The sequence below is a fragment of the Bos javanicus genome, chromosome 18, assembly GCF_032452875.1.
Source record: "Bos javanicus breed banteng chromosome 18, ARS-OSU_banteng_1.0, whole genome shotgun sequence".
NCBI classification, from domain to species: domain Eukaryota; kingdom Metazoa; phylum Chordata; class Mammalia; order Artiodactyla; family Bovidae; genus Bos; species Bos javanicus.
In genome coordinates this window covers 25187434-25211394 of record NC_083885.1, presented here as the reverse complement: position 1 = coordinate 25211394, position 23961 = coordinate 25187434, and the positions used below count along the sequence as shown (strand labels likewise).

The 23961-nt window shown below is 43.8% G+C and overlaps 1 protein-coding gene across 6 annotated transcripts in view; it reads right to left on the bottom strand.

The window, feature by feature from the left end:
• Positions 1-21052, bottom strand: part of NLRC5 (NLR family CARD domain containing 5) — a 93517-nt gene extending 72465 nt beyond the window's left edge. For 5 of the 6 annotated variants that reach the window (XM_061387277.1, XM_061387279.1, XM_061387281.1 and 2 more), the window contains exon 1: positions 20947-21052. The gene's annotated coding sequence lies outside the window, so the exon portion shown is untranslated. Of the gene's footprint in view, positions 1-12502; positions 12524-20946 lie in introns of those variants that run through there. The other variant, XM_061387278.1, reaches the window with a different exon arrangement.
• Between the last annotated feature and the right edge of the window lie 2909 nt (positions 21053-23961).

Sequence of the window (23961 nt, the reverse complement as noted above, 5' to 3'; positions counted from 1 at the left end):
GTTAATGGGGGTTTGGGTTTTGCTGATGGTACAGGCTCCATGCCTCCCCTCAGAAGATGGATGTTGGGGGATCAAGCAGTTTTATAGCTGCCTGCAGCCTCTGTGTCCATACAGTCTTCTAGGAAAGAAATTTAGCAACATGGTCTCAAATTTTTAAAATAATGGTTCATTCAGGGACACAGAGATCAGACTGTTAGTTGCCAAAGGGGAGAGGGCTGGAGGAAGGATGGAGTGGGAGGTTGGGGTTAGCAGATGTAAGCTTTTACGTGTGGAATGGATAAACAACAAGATCCAACTGTATAGCACAAAGAACTATATTCAGTATCCTATGATAAACCATAATGGAAAAGAATATTAAGAAAAAGAATGTATATAAAAAACAGTGGTTCAGGACAGGATTCGGGAAAAGATGGCAGAGTAGGAAACATTAGGATTCTGTCTCCTCATTTAGACAAAAATGGTGTGAGCAGAATCTGGTATAACTGTTTTGGAACTCTGGAGTCTGTTGAAAGCTTACAACTGCAAGGGGAAGTCTGGACTGTTAAATTTTGGTTAATTTTGGTCCATTTCAGCTCTTAACACAGTAATAGGTGCCTGTCCCTTCCCCCTCAGACTCATGGCAGTCAGCTGTGCACCTGGAACAGCCTGCACACAGCTTGCAGGAGCTGGGTGGGTGGAAAGGGCCCTGTCCTCCAGACACTGGAGACTTGGGCCGTAACTGTTGACTGCTGCTTCTGATCTCAGAAGCGCAGACAGAAACAGGCAGCCATTGTTGATACACCCGACTCCCTCCATGTTGCAAGCCTCTTCTCAGCTGAACTGACCTCCAGGAGATTTAGGCAATGGCACCCCACTCCAGTACTCTTGCCTGAAGAATCCCAGGGACAGAGGAGCCTGGTGGGCTGCAGTCCATGGGGTCGCTAAGAGTCGGACACGACTGAGTGACTTCACTTTCACTTTCATGCATCGGAGAAGGAAATGGCAACCCACTCCAGTGTTCTTGCCTGGAGAATCCCAGGGACGGGGGAGCCTGGTGGGCTGCCGTCTATGGGGTCGCACAGAGTCAGACATGACTGAAGTGACTTAGCAGCAGCAGCAGCAGCAGTGGTAAAGAATCTGCCTGCAATTAGGGAGACCTAGGTTCAATCCCTGGGTTGGGAAGATCCCATGGAGAAGGGAATGGCAACCCTCTCCAGTACTGCCTGGAAAATTCCATGGCGAGAGGAGCCTGAAGGGCTACAGTCCATGGGGTCATAAAAAGTTGGACACGACTGTGCAACTTTCAGTTAATGCCCTTTGTTTCTTCCTTCAATTCTGCTTTTCCCCTTTTGGGAGCCAGACATTAAAGACAAGGACATTTAGAAACAACTGCACATATGGGGAAAATTATAAAGTGACTGCACATGCCTAAGAAAAGGTTCAGAAAAGACATAAGAAGACATTAAGTTTACATCTCAGGTTGACTCTAGGCCCAGAAACAGTTTACAACAATACAAAAAAATAACACCCAATAACCAAAACCAGCAACCCTGGAGAGGGGGAGAATCTGATTCCCAGATTTTACACATTATTAGATTCAAACGTCCAGTGTTCAACAAGAACAACAGCAACAACAAAATCACAAAGCATACACAGGAAACAACGGCCCACTGAAAGGAAAAAATATTCAATAGACTCCGTCTCTGAAAAAAATTAGTGACGGATATATTAGACAAATACTTTAAAACAACTGCCTTAAAGAGTCCAAAAGAGCTAAAAAAAAAAAAAAAAGTTGTGCGGACAAAATGTAAATATCAATAAAGAGATAGAAAACCTAAAAAGAAACCAAGAAAAGATTCTGGAGCTGAAAAAATGTAATATTGAAAATGAAAAATTCATAGAGGGATTCAAAGGCAGATTTGAGTAGGCAGAAGAAAGAATCAGGGAACTTCAAGATAGAATAAAGGAAATTATAAAGGCTGAGAAACAGAAAAAGCCTGAAGAAAGTGAACAGAGTTTAAGGGATGTGTGAGACATGATTAAGTGGGCCACCATATGTACTATGGGAGCCCCAGAAGAAGGAAGAGAAAGGGACAGAGAGAAAAATTGAAGAAATAATGGCTGAAAAGTTCTCAAATTTGATGGAAGAGTTGAATATAAACATTCAAAAACCTCAACGAATTTCAAGTGAAATTAACTCAGAGACCCACATCAAAACACATTATAAGCAGACTTTCAAAAACAAAAGAGGGGCTTCCCTGGTTGCCCTTGTGGTAAAGAATCTGCCTGCCAATGCAGAAGACACAGGTTCAATCCCGGATCTGGGGAGATCCCACATGCTGCAGAGCAACTAAGCCTGTGCACCACAACTACCGAGCCAGTGCTTCAGAGCCTGGGAAGTGCAGCTACTGAGCTTGTGTGCCACAACTACTGAAGCCCATGTGCCCTGAAGACCATGCTCTACAACAGAAGCCAATAAAATGAGAAGGCCACACAGTGCAGCTAGAGGGTAGTCTCCACTCTCTACAACTAGAGAAAAGCTCATGCAGCAACAAAGACCCAGCACAGCCAAAAATACATACAATTATGTTAAAAATGCCCAAATCTCAAAGATAAAGTTCAAGTCTTGAAAGCAGCAAGAGAGAAGTGAATCATCACATACACGGGCTCCTCAATATGATTATCTGCAAATTTCTCCTCTGAAACCTGAGGACGGTAGGCCCATACATTCAAAGTGCTAAAACAAAAACTGCCAACCAAAAATCCTATATCCGGCAAAACTGTCCTGCAAAAGTAAGGGGGAAATCAAGACATTCCCAGATAAGCAAAAGCTGAGGGGGTTCATGATGTGCCCAGCAAGAAATGCTCAAGGTACTCCTGCAAAGGGAAATGAAAGGACTCTAGACAGTTGAAGCCATGTGAAAAATAAAGATATCAATAAAGGCAAGTATATGGACAGTTATAAAAGCTAGTATTATTGCAGTAATAGTTTGTATTTTTTGTTTTCTATAGGATTTATGTATACATGTAAAGAAAAACAATTATTAGTGTAAAGACTAGTACTGCTGTCACTGGTTTTTAATTCCAAATCTTGTCTTCTACAAACACTAGGAGACTAATGCATTTTTTAAAATTATTATTTTATATTTGAGGCACATAAAGTATAAAGATGTAATTTTGTGACACCAACAACAGAAAACAGTGGGAATGGAGCTGTAAAATAGCAGAGTTTTTGTACATTACTGAAGTGAAATCACTATATTCAAATTAGAATGTTATATTAGGATGTTAAATGTAATCCTCATGCTAACCACAAGGAAACTAGCTATAGAATATACTCAAAAGAAAACTAAGAAAGAATTTAAACATTTCACTACAAAAAGTTAACTAAACACAAAAGAGGAATAAAAAAAGTGAGGGACCAAAAAGCTATAAGGCATATAAAAAGCAAAGAGCAAAATGACAGAAATAAGTCCCTCCTCATCAGTAGTAACCGAAATGCAAAGGGATTAAACTCTCCAATCAAAAGACATCGGCTGAATGGATAAAAACACTGATCTAACCATACACTGTCTACAAGAGACACACTTGAAATTCAAGGGCAAAAACAGATTGAAAGTAAAGGGATGGAAAAAGATATCCCGTGAAAATAGTAATCAAAGGAGAGAAGGAATGGGTAGACTAATGTGAAACGGATCGCCAGTCCAGGCTCGATGCATGATACAGGATGCCTGGGGCTAGTGCACTGGGATGACCCAGAGGGATGGTACGGGAGGGAGGTGGGAGGGGGGTTCAGGATGGGGAGCACATGTACACCCCTGGCAGATTCATGTTGATGTATGGCAAGACCAATACAATATTGTAAAGTAATTAGCCTCCAATTAAAATAAATAAATTTATATTAAAAAATAAAAAAATTTAAAAAAAGATAAAGTAGACTTTAAATTAGAAAAAAAGGTTATAAGAGACAAAGAAGGACTTTACATGTTAATAAAAGGTTAAATATATCAAGAAGATATACCAGTTATAACATTTACATGCCTAATAACAGACAACCAAAATATACAAGGCAAAAACTGATAGAATTGAAGTGAGACATAAGCATTTTTACAATAATATTTGGAGGCTTTAATACCCACTCGCAATAAGGGATAGAATAATCAAACAGAAGACAAGTGAAGAAATAGAGGACTTAAAGAGTACGATAAGTCAAAAAGATCTGACAGATATATACAGGATTCTCCACCCGCAACAACAGGATACACATTCTCAGTTGCACATGAGGTATTTTCCAGGATAGACTGTATGTAAGGGCACAAATGATGTCTCGATAGATTCTAAAAGATAAATATCATACAAAGTATAGTCTTTGAGCACAGTGGTGTTAGAAATCAATAACATAAAGGAAACTGGAAAACTCACAAAATCGTGGAAACAAGACTGCCCACAGTCAAGCAAATCAAAGAAGAAATCACAATGGAAATTACAAAATGTTTACAGATGAATGAAAACAAAACCAAAATTTATGGGACACAGCAAAAGCAGCACTAAGGAGAAATTTTATAGGTATAAATGTTTACATTTGAAAACAAGAAAGATCTCAAATCAACAACCTAACTTTATAACTTAAGAAACTAGGAAAGAAAAGTAAATTAAATGCAAAACTAGCAGAAGGAATGAAATAATAACAATTCAGTTCAGTTCAGTCGCTCAGTCATGTCTGACTCTCTGCGACCCCATGAACCGCAGCACGCCAGGCCTCCCTGTCCATCACCAACTCCTGGAGTTCACCCAAACCCATGTCCATTGAGTCAGTGATGCCATCCAACCATCTCATCCTCTGTCGTCCCCTTCTCCTCCTGCCCCCAATCCCTCCCAGCATCAGGGTCTTTTCAAATGAGTCACTCTTCGCATCAGATGGCCAAAATATTGGAGTTTCAGCTTCAGCATCAGTCCTTCCAATGAATATTCAGGACTGATCTCCTTCAGGATGGACTGGTTGGATCTCCTTGCAGTCCAAGGGACTCTCAAGAGTCTTCTCCAACACCACAGTGCAAAAGCACCAATTCTTTGGCGCTCAGCTTTCTTCACAGTCCAACTCTCACATCCATACATCACCACTGGAAAAACCATAGCCTTGACTAGACGGACCTTTGTTGGCAAAGTAATGTCTCTGCTTTTGAATATGCTATCTAGGTTGGTCAGAACTTTCCTTCCAAGGAGTAAGTGTCTTTTAATTTCATGGCTGCAATCACCATCTGCTGTGATTTTGGAGCCCAGAAAAATAAAGTCTGACACTGTTTCCACTGTTTCCCCATCTATTTGCCATGAAGTGATGGGACCAGATGCCATGATCTTCGTTTTCTGAATGTTGAGCTTTAAGCCAACTTTTTCACTCTCCTCTTTCACTTTCATCAAGAGGCTTTTTAGTTCCTCTTCACTTTCTGCCTGAAGGGTGGTGTCATCTTCATATCTGAGGTTATTGGTATTTCTCCCAGCAATCTTGATTCCAGCTTGTGCTTCATCCAGCCCAGAGTTTCTCACGATGTACTCTGCATATAAGTTAAATAAGCAGGGTGACAATACACAGCCTTGACATAATCCTTTTCCTATTTGGAACCAGTCTGTTGTTCCATGCCTAGTTCTAACTGTTGCTTCCTGACCTGCATACAAATTTCTCAAGAGGCAGGACAGGTGGTCTGGTATTCCCATCTCTTTCAGAATTTCCCACAGTTTATTGTGATCCACACAGTCAAAGGCTTTGGCATAGTCAATAAAGCAGAAATAGATGTTTTTCTGGAACTCTTTTGCTTTTTCCACGATCCAGCGGATGTTGGCAATTTGATCTCTGGTTCCTCTGCCTTTTCTAAAACCAGCTTGAACATCTGGAAGTTCACGTTTCACGTATTGCTGAAGCCTGGCTTGGAGAATTTTGAGCATTACTTTACTAGCGTGTGAGATGAGTTCAATTGTGTGGTAGTTTGAGCATTCTTTGCATTGCCTTTCTTTGGGATTGGAATGAAAACTGACCTTTTCTAGTCCTGTGGCCACTGCTGAGTTTTCCAAATTTGCTGGCATATTGAGTGCAGCACTTCCACAGCATCATCTTTCAGGATTTGAAATAGCTCAACTGGAATTCCATCACCTCCACTAGCTTTGTTTGTAGTGATGCTTCCTAAGGCCCATTTGACTTCACACTCCAGGATGTCTGGCTCTAGGTGAATGATCATACCATCATGATTATCCAGGTCATGAAGATGTTTTTTGTACGGTTCTTCTGTGTATTCTTGCCACCTCTTCTTAACATCTTCTTAATATCCATAAAATTTCTGTCCTTTATTGAGCCCATCTTTGCACGAAATGTTCCCTTGGGATCTCTAATTTTCTTGACGAGATCTCTAGTCTTTCTCATTCTATTATTTTCCTCTATTACTTTGCATTGATCACTGAGGAAGGCTTTCTTATCTCTCCTTGCTATTCTTTGGAACTCTGCATTCAAATGGGTATATCTTTTCTTTTCTCCTTTGATTTTTGCTTCCCATCTTTTCACAGCTATTTGAAAGGCCTTCTCAGACAGCCATTTTGTTTTTTGGCATTTCTTTTTCTTGGGGATGGTCTTGATCCCTGTCTCCTGTACAATGTCACGAACCTCCATCCATAGTTCATCAGGCACTCTGTCTATCAGATCTAGCCCCTTAAATCTATTTCTCACTTCTACTGTATAGTCATAAGGGATTTGATTTAGGTCATATCTGAATGATCTAGTGGTTTCCCCTACTTTCTTCAATTTAAGTCTGAATTTGGCAATAAGGAGTTCATGATCTGAGCCACAGTCAGCTCCTGGTCTTGTTTTTGCTGACTGTATAGAGCTTCTCCATCTTTGGCTGCAAAGAATATAATCAATCTGATTTCGGTGTTGACCATCTGGTGATGTCCACGTGTTGAGTCTTCTCTTGTGTTGTTGGAAGAGGGTGTTTGCTATGACCAGTGCATTCTCTTGGCAGAACTCTATTAGTCGTTGCCCTGCTTCATTCTGTGCTTCAAGACCAAATTTGCCTGTTACTCTAGGTGTTTCTTGACTTCCTACTTTTGCATTCCAGTCCCCTATAATGAAAAGGACATCTTTTTTGGGTGTTAGTTCTAGAAGGTCTTGTAGGTCTTCATAGAACTGTTCAAATTCAGCTTCTTCAGCGTTACTGGTCAGGGCATAGACTTGGATTACCGTGATATTGAATGGTTTGCCTAATAATAGCAATTAAAGTGTAAATAAAGGAAAAGGAGAATAGAAAAATAATAGAGAAAAGCTAATGAAACCAAAAGCTGGTTCTTCAAAACATCAACAAAATTGACGTGCCTTTTGGACTAAGAAAAAAAGAGAGAAGACTCAAATTACTAAAGTCAGAATGTGGGCACATCACTACCAATTCTACAGAAATAAAAAGAATTACAATACTATGAACGTCAACAAATTGAATAACCTACAAATCCCCAGGAACACAAAACCTTACAACATTAAGTTACAAAGAAGTAGAAAATCTGAATAGACTTATAACTAGTAAGTAAATACAAATGTATTTTAAATTTGTATTTACTTACTAGTAAATACAAAATTAAATTTGTATTTACAAATTTACAAATACAAAATTAAAATTGTATTTATTTGTATGACGTAAATACTATGTACATCAACAAATTGAATAACCTACACGAAATGGACAAATTCCCAGGAACACAAAACCTTACAACATTAAGTCACAAAGAAGTAGAAAATCTGAATAGACTTATAACTAGTAAGTAAATACATCAGCAATAATAATAAAAAAAAATCTCCCAATAAAGAAAAGTCCTGGACTGGATGGCTTCACAGTGAATTCTACCTAAAAGTTAAAAAAGAACTAATATCAATCCTTTTCGATCTTTTCCCAAAAGTTGAAGAGGGGGAGCGCTTCCTAACTCATTCTTGGAGGCCAGCACTCTCTGATATCAAAGCCAGACAAAGACACTGCAAGAAAACTAGAGACTAATGTCCCTCATGAACAATTATGTAAATATTCCCAACAAAACACTGCTGCTAAGTTGTTTCAGTCATGTCCGACTCTGTGCGACCCCATAGACGGCAGCCCACCAGGCTCCCCCGTCCCTCGGGTTCTCCAGGCAAGAACACTGGAGTGGGTTGCTATTTCCTTCTCCAATGCATGAAAGTGAAAAGTGAAAGTGAAGTTGCTCAGTCATGTCCGACTCTTAGCGACCCCATGGACTGCAGCCCACCAGGCTCCTCCGTCCATGGGATTTTCCAGGCAAGAGTACCGGAGTGGGGTGCCATTGCCTTCTCCCAAACCAAATTCAGCAAATCAAAAGATTATGCACTGTAACCAAGTTAGATTTAGTCCTAGAATGCAAGGATAGTTCAACATATGAAAAATGATCAATGAAGTGTGTCACATCAACAAAATGAAGAGAAGAAACCACACAATCATGTCAATTGCTACAAAAAAAAAAAAAAAACCTGACAAAATTAAACACCCATTTATGATAAAAATATTCAACAAACTAGGAATAGAAGGAAACTACCTCCACATAATAAAAGTTATACATGAAAAACACATAGCAAACATCATACTCAATGGTGAAAGACAGAAAACTTTTCCCCTAAGACCAGGAACAAAGTAAGGATGCTTGCTTTCACCACTTCTATACAACAGGGAACCAGCAGTTCTAGCCACTGAATTAGGCAAGAAAAAGAAATAAAAGGCATCCAAATTGGAAAGGAAGAAGTTAAATTATCTGTTTGCAGATGACAGGATCTTATATGTAGAAAACCCTAAAGATTCCACCAATAAAACTTGTTAGACTTAATAAGTAAATTCAGCAAGGCAGCAAGATACAAAGTCAACACAAACAGATCAGTTGTTTCTAAATATGAATGATGAGTAATCTGAAAAGGAAATGACCCAAACAATTCCATTTACAATGGCATCAAAAATAAATAAAACATTGGGTTGGCCAAAAAGCTTGTTCAGGTTTTTCCATATCTTACAGGAAAATCCGAATGAACTTTTTGGCCAACCCAATACTCAGACGTTAACTCAACCAAGGAGGTGAAAGATTTGTACAATGTAACTACAAAATATTGCTGAAAGAGTAAGACATTAAATAATTAAATAAGACATAAATAAATGGAAACACATCTCATGTTCATGGATTGGAAAGCTTATAATTGTTAAAATGTCAGAATTACCCAGAGTGATCTACAGATTCAATGCAATCTCTGTCAAAACCCCAAAGACCTCTTTTTTGCAAAGATTAAAAAAAAAAATCCTAAAATTCAAACGGAATCTTAAGGGACCTCAAATAGTCAAAACAATCCTGAAAAAAAGAACAAGACTCGAGGAATCATATTTCCTGATTTCAAAACTTGCTACAGTTATCAAAACTGTGGTACTGGCATAAAGGCAGATATACAGACCAATGGGATAGAAAAAGGAGTCTAGTCTTACTTTTGAGATAGTGCCAAGATCATTCAATGGGGGAAAGGACAATCTTTTCAACAAATGGTTCTGGGAAAACTGGATATCCACCTGTGAAAGGATGAAGCTGGCCCCTTACCTAACACCATATATAAAAACTAACTCAAAATGGATAAGGCCCTAAGTGTAAGACCTAAAAGAATAAAATTTTTAGAAGCAAACATGGAATGAAAGCTGTGACATCTGGTTTGGCAATGGTTTCTGGGAGATGACACTGAAAGCACAGACATCAAAAGAACAGAATAATCTGGACTTCATAAAAAAATTTTAAATCATACATCAAAAGATCCTACCCACAGAACAACACATAGAACAGGAGAATATCTGCAAAGTACCTATCTGATAAGGGGTTGATAACCAGCATACAGACAGAACTGCAATTCAACAAGAGACCAAAGAAATCAGTTAAAAACTGGGCAAAGGATCTGAAAACATATTTCTCCAAAGAGATATATGAATGGTCAACACACACATGGAAAGGCACTCAGCATTACTAACGGCTGCTGTTGCTGTTTAATCGCTAAGCTGTGTTCGACTCTTTTGCAACCCTATGGACTGTAGCCCGCAAGGCTCCTCTGTCCATGGAATTTCCAAAGCAAGAATACTGGAGTGGGCAGCCATTTCCTTCTCTAGGGAATCTTCCCGACCTAGGGGTCAAACCCACATATCCCACACTGGAGGCAGATTCTTTACCACTGAGCCATCAGAGAAGCCCTACTAATCGTTAGGGAAATGGGCTTCTGGTAACTCAGTGGTAAAGAATCTGCCTGCCAAAGCAGGAGATACAGGAGATGCGGGCTGAAACCCTGGTTGGAAAGATCCCCTAGAGTAGAAAATGGCAACCCACTCCAGTATTCTTGCTTGGAAAATTCCATGTACAGAGAAGCCTGGCAGGTTGCAGTCCATGGGGTCACAAACAATCAGATACAACTGAGCAACTACACATACACACACACACAGTCAGAACTACAATGAGATATCACCTCACTTCCATTAGGATGGCAACTGAAACAAACAGAACAAACAGAAAACAAAAAGTGGTGGGGAGGCTGTGGAGAAACTGGAACCCTCGTGCATTGTTGGTAGGAAAGTAAAATAGTACAGCTGCTGTGGAAAACGGTAAGGAGGTGTTTCAAAAATCAAAAACAGAACTACACTATGACCCTGGATCCTGGATATGTACTCAAGAGAATTAAAAGCAGGGTCTTGAAGAGATATTTGTACTCCTGTGCTCACAGCAGCTTTGGTTATAATAGGTAAAACACAGAAGCAATCCAAGTGTCCATTGATGGATGAATCAATAAGAAAAATATGATTATACATATAATGGAATATTACTCAGCCTTTAAAAGGAAGGAAATTCTGCAACATGTTACAAGATAAATGAACCTTGAGGACACCTAAGCTAAGTGATATGTCAGTCCCCCAAAGACAAATAATGTATGATTCACCTATATGAGATATTTAGAGTAATCAAATCCATACAGATAGGAGAATGACAGCTGCTAGGGGGTGAGGGGCACAAGATTCCAGTTTTACAAGATGAAAAGAGTTATGCAAATGGATGATGGTGATGGATTCACAACATGAATGTCCTTAAAAGTGCTGAACTGTGCACTTAAAAATGGTTGACAGAGGACTTCCCTGGTGGCACAGTGGATAAGTATTTGCCTGCCAATGCAGGGGACTTGGGTTCGAATCCCGGTCTGAGAGGATTCCGCATGCATGGAGCAACTAAGCCATTTGCCACAACTACTGAGCCCATGCTGTAGAGCGTGTGAGCTACAACTACTGAGCCCCATGTGCTGCAACTATTGGAGCCCATGCCCCACAACGAGAGAAGCCACTGCAATGAGAAGCCCATGCATTGTAACTAGAGAGTAGCCCCCACTTGCCACAACAAAAGAAAGCCTGTGTAGCAACGAAGACGCAGTACAGCCAAAAATGAATAAATTTTAAAAACATTAAAAATGGTTGATGGAAACTTTTATGTGTATTTTAACACAACAACAGAATTAAAAATAAAGTCCATATATCCTTTCACAAGTCCACAGTGGAAACAGAGCTGAAGGAAACCATCCAGGCTGTGAGCAGCCCTCTGGTCACCAGAATGTTCACAGGGCTGGAAGTCAGCTGGGGCAGCCCCCTCTTTCCTGATACAGATGAACTGGCTCAGACACCCTGAAGTACCATGGCCTGGGGAAGCTTACAGCTCCCACACAGGCCGATCTCCTTGGACAGAGGGCTCCGACTCAGGTTCTGTTACATTACAGGCAAAAGGAGCTCAGTTGCCTTATCTCCTTCACCGTTACCTGACGTCTGCTGCACATCTTTGTATACTTGGGTACTGTCTGTTTCTACTGGCACATCAGCTCCCTGGGTGGGGACTCTGTTATGTCCTCAGCTAGAGCCCAGTACCTAGCACACGGCCCGGCACATTGCAGAATCCAAGCAGATGTGTGCTGAGTTAACGATCGCAGAGTGGAGCCGGTGCTAGACTCTGTTGTCGGTATCCACCTCGCATGAAGTATGTGCATCTCCTTAATGGAAGTGCACTTTGGGCATCCTATCCCGAGGAAGTCTGGGGGTCTTCTTCCTGTTTAGCCTTGCTCCCCTCCACCTTCTCCTCGTCCTCCCTTCTCTCCTATCCCCTCCTTCCTTCATTTCAGGAGCACATTTTGCACCCCTAGCCGTCGCACAAGCTCTGCTGACCTGCTGATCCCTGATGACCTCTTTGCACACAGGTTCCACTCACCCCAATCCCATCAAAGCATTTTTCCAGAAATACTTCCTTCCCTGAGAAGAATTCTGGTAAGGGTTACGGAAAGAATTAAACTGCCACATCTTGTTTTGGGTTTTTTTTTTCTTTTAATATAAAACAGAGGAAACAGTCCATGTATGCAGGAGAAAACAAGATCCAATCTAAATGTCTAACAAATACAGTTCAACCATTCTTTGGACAAGTATGTAGCCACTTAAGATGATAGAATACTTACTGTACAGCATAGGGAACTCTGCTCAACGTTATGTGGCAGCCTGGATGGGAAGGGCATTTGGGGGAGAATGAATACATGTAGGTATATGGCTGAGTCCCTTCCCTGTTCACTTGAAACTATCACAACATTGTTAATTGGCTATACCTTAATACAAAATAAAAAGTATAAAATATTTTTTAAATGATAGTATATTCCTAATACAAATATATATAGAACTGGACATGGAACAACAGACTGGTTCCAAATAGGGAAAGGAGTACGTCAAGGCTGTATATTGTCACCCTGCTTATTTAACTTCTATGCAGAGTACATCATGAGAAACGCTGGGCTGGAAGAAGCACAAGCTGGAATCAAGATTGCCAGGAGAAATATCAATAATCTCAGATATGCAGATGACACCACCCTTATGGCAGAAAGTGAAGAGGAACTCGAAAGCCTCTTGATGAAAGTGAAAGAGGAGAGTGAAAAAGTTGGCTTAAAGCTCAACATTCAGAAAACGAAGATCATGGCATCTGGTCCCATCACTTCATGGCAAATAGATGGGGAAACAGTGGAAACAGTGGCTGACTTTATTTTTTTGGGCTCCAAAATCACTGCGGATGGTGACTGCAGCCATGAAATTAAAAGACGCTTACTCCTTCGAAGGAAAGTTATGACCAACCTAGATAGTATGCTGAAAAGCAGAGATATTACTTTGCCAACAAAGGTCCGTCTAGTCAAGGCTATGGTTTTTCTAGTGGTCACGTATGGATGTGAGAGTTGGACTGTAATGAAAGCTGAGCACTGAAGAACTGATGCTTTTGAACTATGGTGTTGGAGAAGACTCTTGAGAGTCCCTTGGACTGTAAGGAGGTCCAACCAGTCCATCCTAAAGGAGATCAGTCCTGGGTGTTCACTGAAAGGACTGATGCTGAAGCTGAAACTCCAATACTTTGGCCACCTCATGCGAAGAGTTGACTCATTGGAAAAGACTCTGATGCTGGGAGGGATTGGGGACAGGAGGAGAAGGGGACGACAGAGGATGAGATGGCGGGATGGCATCACTGACTTGATGGACATGAGTTTGAGTGAACTCCGGGAGTTGGTGATGTACAGGGAGGCCTGGTGTGCTGTGATTCACGGGGTTGCAAAGAGTCGGACACGACTGAGCGACTGAACTGAATACAAGTAGATAATTTCATGTTAGGGAAAGTAAAATGGAGGAAGTCTTGTGCAGGCTTCAGGAGAGTGGGCCTCTGACCTGCTTCTGATCTGCCTAGACACCATGAGTCAGATGAGTCATCAGGAGTCTCATCTTACTTTAGACAAGAAAGGGAGTGGGTCTTGCAATTCTTGGACCTCTGAGGGTCTGGCCCAATCCCCTGGAGTCTAAGGAAATCTTATGACTCACAAGGTGAAACAAACAGCATTGTAAAAAGGTGAAAGTAAAAAAAGAGCTGAATTTGTGAATGCAAACTGATGATGATATTAATTCATAGCCTAGGATTATAAGCAGGAGCCCCTGAAACTGCAATTTGAAGTCTCCCTTGTGGGGGTGGATGCACCATCGGGGACCTTTTCCCAGCTGGGACTCCAGATTGCTGTTAACGAGGGACTTCCCAGCATGCTGTTTAAGTCTAGATGTTAGGCAGCCCAATTTGGTGATGTATGTGCTGTTACTTTTCCCTATTTTTTCTATTTCTCTTCTTTTAATGACTGTATGTTGAAATTAAGTCAATTAATACTCTATTAAATACTGAAATTTGCTTATTGTGTATGATGAGTCATTTGTTAATGAATCCTTTGAACCTGAAAGCAAAACTTTCAGCGAAACATCTCCTTAATATGTAAAGTGCATTCAAAACTCAATAGGAAAAAGACCAACCACCCAATGGAAAAGGAGGCAAAGGATATGAATAGTTTGTGAAAAGTGACCCTTAAATATTTGAAAAGATGCCTCAAATCATTCATAAGAGAACTGAAAAAAAAACCCTGAGATACCATTATTTGTCTACCAGATCTGCAAATACGGAAAATCTGATAACATATGTATTGGGGAGGGGTGGGAAGTTGGCTCCCTCCACACATGGCTGGTGGGAGTGAAAATCAGTACAAGACTTAAGGAGGGTAATTTGCCAGATTTATCAAAGTCCAAACTGCAAATATACAGAAAACATTCCCCTTGACCTTGCAAATACACTCTTGGATGTTTTCCCTAAAGATTTATTCTCATACGGGTAAAAATGATGATTGCCCAAGGATATGTGCTACAGTGCTGATTAGAATAATAAGAGATGGGAAAAGGCCTAGTTGTCCAACAATAGTTAAATCAATTGTGGAACAAGCAGTGAAAAATACCATGTAGCTCTTAGAAAGGAAAAAGGCAGATTTTTTTTGTTTTGATGTGGAAAGATTTCCAAATTACAATTAAAAAGAAAGCAAGATAGGACTTCCCTGGCGGCACAGTGGACAAGAATCCACCTGTCCATGCAGGGGGACACAGGTTCAACCCCCTGGTCCAGGAAGATTTCACATGCTGAGAGCAGCTAAGCCCACGAGCCGCACCGACTGAGGGCACGCGTCACAACTGCTGCAGCCAGTGCTCCTGGAGCCGTGCTCCATAACAAGAGAAGCCACCACAATGGGAAGCCCACACACCTCAGCCAAGAGTCACCCCGCTCGCGGCACCTAGAAGGCCCGAGCAGCAGTGAAGGCCGAGCAGCAGTAAAGGCCCAGCAGCAGTGAAGGCCGAGCAGCAGTGAAGGCCCAGCACAGTCAAAAAACAAATAAGCAATTTAAAAAATTTTTAATTAAAAAAAGCAAGATAAAAAATACTATATCCAGTATACTACCATTTCTGAGAAGGGGATTTATACACAAACATTATACATAGATATAGATATATATGTCTGTAAAGGCCCACCTAGACTACGAAAGGAGACATAAGAATCTGATAAATGACTGTTTTCAGGAAGCATTATCAGGTGGCTGGGAGACAGGGGAGAGGGGGAGACTGACTTTTCATTACATACTTTTTTGTGTGCTTTGTATTATTTTACTATGTGGATGTATCACGACTAGCCTCTAAAAACTAAACACCTGGGACATTCTCCGTCCCCCTTCTGATGTCTATGTCAGAAGCCTTCTCTGTCTCTTTTCACTTAAGTAAAATTCTGCAATATGAAAGCTCTTGAATGATCAAGGCTGGTCCCTGTTCCCAAAGTTAAATCTTCCTCTTTGGAGATCACGAATCCAACACTGTTCACTGTAAGCTATCATCTTGGGGGCTTGTCTAGAATCTTCAGGATAAACTTTCAGCTTTTCAACCTCCTCATCAGTTGAAGACTTCCCATGGTGGGTTTCTTCGCTTCAAGGAAAGGACTTTCTTCAACCCTGTGATGACATCTAGCAATCCTAAGATGGACTGGTATAACATATTGTACCTTAACTATGGACATAATGTGACTTTTAATTTTGATTAGGTTTTAACTTGGTTTAATGACTATTTTTGGAGAAGGCAATGGCACCCCACTCCAGTACTCTTGCCTGGAAAATCCCATGGATGGAGGAGCCTGGTGGGCTGCAGTCCATGGGGTAGCTCGCTAAGAGTCAGACACGACTCAGCGACTTCACTTTCACTTTTCACTTTCCTGCATTGGAGAAGGAAATGGCAACCCACTCCAGTATTCTTGCCTGGAGAATCCCAGGGATGGGGGAGCCTGGTGGGCTGCCGTCTATGGGGTCACACAGAGCTGGACACGACTGAAGTGACTTAGCAGCAGCAGCAGCAGCAGCAGCAGCAGCAGCAGCAATGACTATTTTGCCTTACATCATCTGTAACTGTAAAATGGGGTTTGTTTCTAACTGTCTGAAAGCTTCTAAGTTACAAAAGGTTGTCCAGGCTCCTACAAGTGCCACAGCATCCTCCAACTATTACTTGGGGCCCCTGGATCAGAGACCCTCCGTATGAGGGTTAGGAGAATATGTTGCCTCAACACGCCCCTCAATAGCAGGAAGTAGTTAATGGAATGAAAACGATGCCCCTTTCCCTTGGCAACATAATTCTCCTAAAAGAAAAGGGGGGAATGAGAGAGTCAATTCCTAGGCAGGTTGATAAGAAGTCTGGGATCCCCAGGGAGGAGAAAGCGGTCTAGGGTTCTTGGAGATAGAGGTCTGGAATTCTCGAGGAGGAGGAAAGGACAAACATCTTTTTCTCCTCTACATTCCTTAATTACATAAAATATTTTTTTCTTTAAGTCCAGAACTGATGATTATATAACAAACAACTCAGTTTAAACTCTGTATTAAGGATTATATAACAATGTATCCTGCTTGAGGACAGTTTCTCCTTCCTGAAAACCTTCTGGCTAATCCTGTTATCTTATAATGTAAATTATGGGAGTCGGTCTAGTAAGATCTTTACAACCTGGAGACAATCTTTTGATTTACTGTAATAACTAATTAAAAAAGTATATAACTCCTTTGCTAATACTAGCAAGGGGGGCATTCTCCGTCCCCCTTCTGATGTCTATGTCAGAAGCCTTCTCTGTCCCTTTTCACTTTAATAAAACTCTGCTATAAAAAAAAAAAAATAAATGAACAATTAAAAATGATATCACATGGACTTTCCCGGTGGTCCAGTGGCTAAGACTCTGCTTCCAATGCAGGGGACCCAGGTTTGATCTCTGGTCAGGGAACTAGATCCCACATGTCACAACCAAGAGTTCACATGCCGCAACTAAAGATCCTGCATGCTGCAATTAAGACTTGTAGCCAAATAAATAAATTAATTTCAAAAAATGATATCACAGCATTTGGTTGTTGTTGCTAAGTTGTGTCCGACTCTTTTGCGACCCCATGGACCATAGCCCGCCGGCTCCTCTGTCCATGGGATTTTCCAGGCAAGAATACTGGAGTGGGTTGCCATTGATTTTCCTTCAATATATAATTCTATGTTACTTAGTTGAAAAAGTGTAATTCCATTTTGGTTTTTATGAGTTCATTATTTAAAAAAAAAAAAGGAATATACATATGCAGAAAAAAGACCCGAAGGAGGAAAACCAAACTGAGAAGACAGGTCACCTGAGTGTGAATACTGATATTCCCTCAAGTTCATTGAAATTCTCCTTTGCCAAATGTCAGAGGCATCCCAGCCAGAAGGGCTGCTAAAAACCTTTCTGGGAAATACTCCTGTGTCTGGGAATTTATCAGAAGACTCTGGAGTGACTCACAGGATGTAGCGCGAGTTCCATCCCAGAGAATGGAACTGGTAGGGTAGACAAATGAACTCAGGTTTCTCCAGGCCCACCATCTTTTCACCCCAGGAAACCTGGTTTCACGCCCTGGTCTAGTAGGCAGAGAGGATGACGGCAGAGCGGAAGAGTCTGGGGTCAGAGGTGGCCAGAAGAACTAAGCTCACATTCGTCTTCACCTTTCAGATCCACAAAGAGCTTGAGAATACTTAGGGCTTCTCAAAGGGGTATAAAGGGGTTTCATGACAATTTCACCCAGCTCTCAAGGATCTAGGAAACCCCAGATGGCATGGAGGTTACATAATCATGCTTATTTTATGAGTATCAAGTTCCAAATATATAACCAAGATGCTTGCCTGCCTCACCACTTCCACCTCGTTTCAAGGGGAGTGGATGGCAGAAACATGGTCTTTCAGGGTAGTCTCAGGGACCAAAAGCCTTCTCTTCTCCAGACACCTTGCACCAACCCCCAGCCTGATCAATTTTCCAGACTTGTTTTTTCCTACTCAAATCAACTGGGTGTTTGTCTTGCAGACTGAGTTTCAGTCAAGACTTTGGGCTACCAGCCAACATTCAAAAAACAGATCTGGTAAAGAAAACCAGTACTTTACATCTTTAGAATGCCTCCAAAAAGTTTTGTTTTGTTTTGTTTTGGCCATGCTGCATGGCATGTGGAATCTTAGTTCCTGGGACAGGGATTGAACCGTGCCCCCTGCACTGAAAGCACAGAGTCTTCACAAAGTTTTCACAAAGTATTTGCATATGTATTTAATTGGAAAGCAGAGGGGAGATTCTGGGATGGCAAATTAGTTTTCTAGTTTTGCTACAGCTGTAACAAAGGACCACAAAATGGGTGAATTAAAATGACGGAAGTTTATACTCTAATAGTTCTGGAGGCCAGACATCTGAAATCAAGGTGCGGGCAGGGCCACCCTCCCTCTGAAGCTTCAAGGCGTGGGCTCTGCCTGGCCCATTTTGGCTTCTGATGGTTTCGAGCAGTTCTTGAGCTTCCTTAGTCTGTTGATGTCTCATTCCAATCTCTGCCTCTGTGTCACATGGCTGTCTTCTCCCCCTGCATATCTCTATCTTCTATGCTGGCCTCCTTCTTATAAGGACACCAGTCATACTGAATTAAGGGCCCACCTACTCTCATATGACCTCATCTTAATTAATTACATCTGCTATGATCTTTTTTTCAAAGTAAAGTCACATTCTGAAATAGAGGGCTTAGAACTTCACCATTAGCTTTTTCAGGGACACAATTCAACCCATAACAGACAGAGGAAGACATCCTAAGTGATTTGGCTGGATTTTCTCAGAGGGGAGGTAGGTGTATGTAGGGAGTGTAGGGAGACAGACCGGTGCCACACCACCTCTGTATCTGTTGGAGGAATAAGGCCAAGCACATCGTCAGACTCCTCCAAAACACTTTCCCTTCTGCTTGTCTGCCTTCGTTAAGGACTCTCACCCCTCATGCTCGTGCCGTACCTTGAGGCTGACCATGAACAGGGCACTCTCATCGAGCAACCCATAAAACACACTTGGAAGGACATATTGTCATCCCTATTTTACAGGTGAGAGACCAAGGTTCTGAGAGATACAACAGCCGTGGTCATCAAGCAAGACCCTGATGCTGGGAAAGATGGAGGGCAGGAAGAGAAGGGGGCAACAGAGGATGAGATGGTTAGAGAGCAGTACCGACTCAATGGACATGAGTTTGAGCAAACTCCGGGAGACAGTGAAGGACAGGGAAGCCTGGCGTGCTGCAGTCCATGGGGTCGTAAAGAGTCGGACATGACTTATTGACTGAACACCACCACCACCACCACCACCAAGCAAATTCAAGGTGCTGAAAGCCCTGGTTTGTCTGCTTCCTGTGCTAGGTGCCAATCAAGCTGGTGCTATGCTTTGCAGGCAAGGCAGGTGGGCATAATCAATGACCAGCCCAGTGAATGCTATCTTTCATTAAGCTTTGAGAAAAGCGCCCTAGATGGGGAACCTGCACACACCATGAAGTCATCAGCTTTGTTTCCCCTTCTGTTCTCTGGTAAGAGACTGGGCCTTGTGCTTTTCTGAGCTTACAGCTTCTTAGAGAGAAAGAAAACCAATTTGGAGAAAGGCGACTCCAGGTATTGACCCCGTATACACACCACCTTCTGCTATCCCCAGGTTTGGGAGGTTGGGAAGTACTGGTTTTCAAATTGCTTCAAGTCCTCCAACTTCTTAAAACATAAACTTAAGAACCCTAACTTATAAAATGGAGGCAAACGGCACAGAAGGGCCATTCCAGCAAACTTCAGATCTTGTCCCCCTCCCGTGCCCTCCATGAGAAAATGGCTGAAAACAACTTGAAAACACAAAAAGCAAGTAACAAAACGGCACCCATGTAAACAAAAAGCCACCCGTGTATTCACCTATTACTTATGAGGTTAAAATATTCATCAGGAATAGTCTGTGGAGATCTGACATGAAGGAATTACTGTTAAAAAATTTAAAGAGATGGTGCGGTGGCTACGTCTGTTTAACAACTCTTTGAGTACTTTGTGAAAATTTTTTCGGTTGAGGTGCTGTGATGTCTGTTTGCCATTTGTTTCAAAATGACGTGTGGCAGGGACGAAACTGGACTGGTCTGTTGAAGCTAACCACCGTGGTGGTTACACGGGCTTGGTTATATCAGAACAGGCATTATCTGTGGAGCTCAACCTAAATTCTAGGGCTACCTTTGCATGTGTTTGGAATTGTCCATCCTAAAAAGCTTTTTCGGCTAAAAAGTCTGAACTGCACCCCAGGAGCAGCGGGACTTCTGAATTTTTTACCAGGCAATTAGAAGTTGAAGCTCCAGGAGGTGACAGGAGCCATGGGAAGGTGGAGAGGAGTGGGAGGGAGCAGGCACGCAGCCGCGTCCCGAAACCCAACCCGGGTGACCCGGACTCGCTTTCCTCTGCAGCTCGCCACTCGTCCCCCAAACTCCGCAGGGCGGCAGGCGCTCAGCCGCCCTGCCCACCGGCGCCCCAAGCTGTTTACCCGTTCATCAGTCCAGCCGTCCGCCGGCCCGACCTCCCATACTTGACCATCTCTCTGCCTGGCCAGCCACCACGTGGCCGTGGGAACGCCGGGCTCCGGAGTCCTCCAGCAGCCGCGCCGCCTTGGCGCCCCAACCTCCCCGCGCCGCTCGCCCCGCGCCGCTCGCCCCGCGAAGCGCTGCGTACTCACCGGCTGCGCTCCCGACTTCGCCGCGCTCCACTTGAAACTGAAAGCAGGCGCGGAGTAGCCCGGCGGCGGGCTCTCGGAGCCGGCTGCCTCTGCTGGGAAATCACGTGGGTTCTCGGTGCCCGGGCGCGGGACGGGCGGGGCGGCACACCCGCTCCAGTGCCTCCTGCGCTCACCACCTGTGCGGACAGGACCCGGGGATGGCACCAAGGGAAAGCCCCTTCCGTGGATGTGAAACCAAGGCGCAGGGATGAGGGTGGGCGCACCCGGGGGGCGCCGGTAGACCCCGGGCTGAGTTCCGCTTTCCCTGCCTCCCTGGAGACTAAGGAGGGGTGGGCAGGGTGGGAAGGGATGCCCGCTGGGTAGGAGGAGGAGACTTAGCCCCCAGGGGTCCAGCCTCCTGTTCCTCGTTGCTCTCCGGGATGAAGGGAGGGGAGAATCGAAATTGGTCTTACTGAGCCCTTGATCCTTTGGACGGTGCTTAAACACACTACCTACGAATTTAGGAGGGAGGTCAAGGAACTTGCCCAACTCACACAAGGGTCACAGGCAGAGACGAGGGAGGAGTGGGACAAAGGGGACTGGAGGAGAGGTAAGAGGGTGCGAAGGCGCCCCCCGGAAGGGTCAGCAGCAGTCCTGAATGGCCACTGGTCACTGCCCTTTCAGGACTGACTACAACCTCCCTGGCGTTTTGCATTCCTCTGGGGACAGGCGGTCCTGTCCTCCTGCAGAGGGTACATTCCCGGGACAGGTCTGCCTGCTAGGAAGACCATCTGCCCACCTCACCCTGGCATCTCCACAGTGAAGTAGCACGTACTCCCAGATCTGTCCTCCTGCCTCTCAAGCCAGGTGTGTAGGTGTCAGGGCACTGCCAAGTAGTGGTCAGAGCACAACCATCGGGGTCTGACATCCTTGGGTTCAAGTCCTGCCCTCAACTTCCTGGCCAAATGCCTTTACTTCTCTGAGCCTGAAGTTTGCTGTCTGTAGGGTGATGATCCCTCCACGTAGAGATCTTTAAAACGTGACCTCCTACAGTTAAGGCTGATGCAGCCTGTGCCTGAAGTGAGCGAGGCATCCTTCTGCCCATCCCACAGCCCTGTGAGAAGGGAGAAGGGAAGCTGCTGCCCTTCCAGCACCAGCTCTGATGACCAGATATCATGTGATGGCAGAGATTTGGCAGTCAAGTGCTTGTGGCTGATTCCCAGGCCCACCGCTTCTAGCTATGTGGCCTCAGGCAAATGCCCTGACCTCCCCAGGCCTCAGTTTCCTCCTCTGCTAAATGGGGTATTCCCAGCTTCGCCGGGTCACTGCAGGGTATGGTGGGAGATGGAAGAGAAAGTGCATGTGGGCTGTGACTGGATGCATGGATGGGGTTATGTCCCAAGATCAGGATGTGCACTTCAGTACCACTCGTGTTCACAGAACACCTCCTCCCTGCCCAGGCTGGGGAGAGCGGACGGACGCATGGACAGATAACCACAATCTGGAGAGACAAATGCAGACCATTTTCAGGTGCATTTAATTTCAAACAGCCCCTTGAGAAAGGCAGAAAAGTAATCCCATTAAGCAGATGAGGAAGCTGAAATTCAGAGAGGTCAGTGAGTTGCTGAAAGTCACACAGCACTTAGAAGCAGAGCTGGGTCTTGGGCCTGATATCCTTTCTACCCTCAAGGTACCTGGCCGGCTGATAAGGTTATCACTGAAGGACTCTGGGAGAGCTACCTTCCCAAGTGCCCCCTACCCTCAGCCTGGCTGGTGGCCTGAGAATCCACCATCAGCACATCGTTCTTTTGGCTGAATTTTTGACTGCTCCTCTGGTATAAATTAAATGACTACCAGTCATTTACACTTGAGTATGAACAAGGTAAAAACATTTTACAGATGGGAGATCAAAGGGAATCTTGTGTTTTTGAATTTGGGGGTAGGAAACACAAGACGTAACAATCAAGGGGATCAGAGGGTGGAGCCTACATTTACTGGGCAAGTACCATTTAGCTTGTGTGCCAAGTACCGTTTCCATGGAGTAAAACCAATACCTGACATTTGTGAGCACTGGTACCTACTCTAAGTACTTATGCTTGCCCCTTTAATCCTCATGGCAGCCTTTTAATCTCCATTTTTACAGGTGAGGAAACAGGGAGGTAACATATCGAGATTACACAGCTAGCAGCGAAGAAGCTGGGGTTTGGACCCAAGCAGGGGCACTCCAGAACCCCTGCTCTTGGCCACCATGTTAGTCCCGCCAAACAAATTCAGTCCTTACCAGACCACTGTGTGGAAAGTATTATCATCATCCCATTTAACAGATGAGGGAACCGAGGCAGAGGAACTCCAAACTACTATTTCAAGATACTGGTATTTGGATGTAGATTTGAAGACCAAGCCTTCCCCCTGCATTCCCCATTGCCCAAGGCTGGTCCCACACAAGGGCCCTAACCTCTCCTGGGTCAGCAGCCCAGGTGGCAGGATGTGCATCCACAGGACCTGGCCTTGGGCAGCCCTTGTTTCCTCCCTGGAGGAAGCAGCAGATGCCCCCAGCTGTGCTGGGGGACTTCCCAGTCTTTTGATGTAAGCCTAGGTCTGAGTCTCTGGGCTTGGAGGGAAGGGGCAGGATTTAGGAGAGGTGTCCAGCAGGTTGGTGCTGTTCTGGCAAGTTCTGGGACTCCACATGTCCTGCTAACCACAGTGATGAGATGCTAACTGCATCTCTTGTGCAGAGATGCTCTCCCGGGATGGTGAAAGAAGCTGAGGGGCTGCACTTTTCTGGAGTAGAAATGAGCCTCGGGGCCTTGTGGGGTTCTGGCTGGGCTGTGGTCCACATGAGGCAGAGCTCCAAGCAAGCTCTCTGGCACTTGTGATGGTGAAAGTTTCTGTTTCGGGGAAGGAGCTGCCAGGTTATCCTCATACTGTCCTTGGGGCATCAATGTGGGGGCCTGGGCTTCCCAACCCCCTCGGGGGTGCTGTCTCAGGTACAGTGAGTCTCCCAACTGGTGTCACTACCCACAGAGGCTTACATCC